Source organism: Myotis brandtii, unplaced genomic scaffold (genome assembly GCF_000412655.1).
Source record: "Myotis brandtii unplaced genomic scaffold, ASM41265v1 scaffold311, whole genome shotgun sequence".
In the NCBI taxonomy this organism is placed as follows: Eukaryota; Metazoa; Chordata; class Mammalia; order Chiroptera; family Vespertilionidae; genus Myotis; species Myotis brandtii.
The window spans coordinates 312764-315425 of NW_005361913.1; positions in this window are offsets into that span (position 1 = coordinate 312764).

Here is a 2662-nt window from a genome sequence, read left to right on the forward strand (position 1 = left end):
TTAACAAGGTCCTGATGGGGAGAAAAGGTATGTGGGATGGAGGTAATGGTGTGACAAGAGACAGAAAGGAACACACAGGTGGGAGGAGGGACACTTCTCACACACAGTTCTAGCGAAGTGAAGCCTATTAGGCCCCTAGGTTGTTATGTGAAAGCGATAAATATGAGAACCCAGGCTCCTTGATTACCTGGCCTCTACAATTATCTCAGACTTAATTTTTAAAACATGCCCATTAAGCCTTTAACCTAGCCGTACTAAGATCTAGAGCACTGGAGATACTGGAGATACCTACCATCCAAATGTTCCTGTTTGGAGGACAGGGATGCACCATGGACACTCACCATGGAAACCACTGATGACTAAACTGAAGGACACCAATGCGGAGAGAGGAAAGGATTCTGAAGGCCAAGGAAGGTAGTGGCAGAGCAACTCTCAGGCGGTTATGGAGGAAAATCTGCCCCTCTGAGCTGCTCTGGGTTACTTTCAAAACCCTTCCCACTAAATCTACCTCTAAACCATCTCAAAACAGACAACTATTGTGCATAGGATGTGACACAAAGTGGGTCTTCCATGAACACTAGGTGGTTAAATTATAAGTAAGGTTTCTCAATCTCAATCTTCCTCTTAAATGTTTTAAAAAATACGTTAATTTTCTGTCATCTCCATTCTTCTTCCTTAATAAGGAGGATAGTGACATTTGGAAACATTGGAAAAAAATTATTAATCTCCCCACTTGCATTTTGTTTATAGTAATGTTATATATCACACATATAAGTTACAAATATGAAGAGCATGTTATTACAATGATACCGTTCTGCAAGTCCAAAATTCTTGGTTAATAATTAAACAGTAAAGTATTTTTTTAAATAAAATCATCTGTACATATACTGTAGAAATTTTACACCTTAAAAAGTTATTCAACAAGTTGCAGAAAAAAATTACTGAAGAAACATATAGCTGAAAAAAAAACTACTTGAGCTTTTTACCATTTTACAGTATTACTGTCTCTAGTATTTCCTTCTCAAACAGAAATTCCTATGCTCTATAATGTTGCTCTTGAGTCAGCCATTCTGTGGAGTTTCAACTTATATATTGTTAAAATCTTCTTTCTCATGTGTTCTCTGCAGTTTTAACACAGTATTGTCATTTTTACTAGGTAGGTGTCTTCATATTCCTGAAACTCATTCTGTAGTTTAGGTAGCCTACTTTTCATTACAGAACACGGTCCTAAAAAACGACTTACAATGCCTGGAGACATTTTTGGTTGTCACAACTCAGGAGGAGGTTTTACTGACATCTAGTGGCTGTACACCAGGGATGCTGCTAAATAGCCTACTTGCACCGAAGAGAAACCCTTCCAAAGAATTACCTAGCCCAAAATGGTCAATAGTCTCAAGGCTGAGAAACCCTGCTCTAGATCCAATTACACTCTATAAGCAATGCTGAAGACAGAGGATGCACTAAATTACAGCACAGGATGCACTCAGCAAAATCTAAACTCAGCCATTTTATAGAGCAAACACAATTTATTAAGTAAATTGCAAGAAAAATATAGAAAGAAAATCTGTAGATTTTTTTTAAAAGCCTTAAATTTTTATATCTATCAAAGGCAAGAATAAATGAGACCAGACTTGCCCTTCTACTATGTTGTCTTCAGACACTGTACTACAGGTAGCACAAAACTGTGATCCTTGAGAGAAGGGATCACAAATAAATGAGGTAAACCCTACAATGGCCCCAACTTTCCACCTGGAGACACAGTCTAGTCCAGCCGTGGGCAAACTACGTCCCGCGGGGCGGATCCAGCCCGTTTGAAATGAATAAAACTGAAAAAAAAAAGACCATACCCTTTTATGTAATGATGTTTACTTTGAATTTATATTAGTTCACACAAACACTCCATCCATGCTTTTGTTCCGGCCCTCCGGTCCAGTTTAAGAACCCATTGTGGCCCTTGAGTCAAAAAGTTTGCCCACCCCTGGTCTAGTCCATGGCACAGGAAGGGGAAAGCCATGCAAAGTGCAGTACTCTTGTTGAGACAGAGATCATAGTCCAGGCTGACTGGGGCAGCTGAACTCTGTAGGGCAGAGTAACAGAGAGGAAGGAAGAAAACTCCAGAAATGTGCAGAGGCAATTCCTTAATTCTCTTGCTGAATATAAAGCTGCACATGTGTAGGGAGAAATTCCACAAGAATGGGTTGCCATGGGAAATGTAGCAGGACATTTCCTATGGTTCCCACAGGGCTGAGAGACCTCTTGAGTTTTTATCAGCCAGACCAGGAGGGGAGACCTGTTGAACACGCGAAGAGATCCCAGAAAGGCATGTGTTAGTAGTACATCCAAACGAGCCCTAATAAAAATGGCATTCTAGACTCACCCCAATGAAGCTTCAAAACAAGTCTCATTTTGTAAATTTCCATAATGTGTTGTAGCACTTACAACATATACTGAAGTAAAATGTATGACAATACCACAAAGTAAGAGAGGAGGGAAATGAAAGTATTTAATAAGATTCTTACATTACATGTGAAATAGCATAATATGTTTTAGGTATCTGTATTAATAAAAGCATAATATGCTAGTTAGACCAGACGTCCTTCCGGACATCCTTCCTTCCAGACAAAGCCGCAGTGGGCGGGGCCGAGGCAGAGGCAGCAGAGGC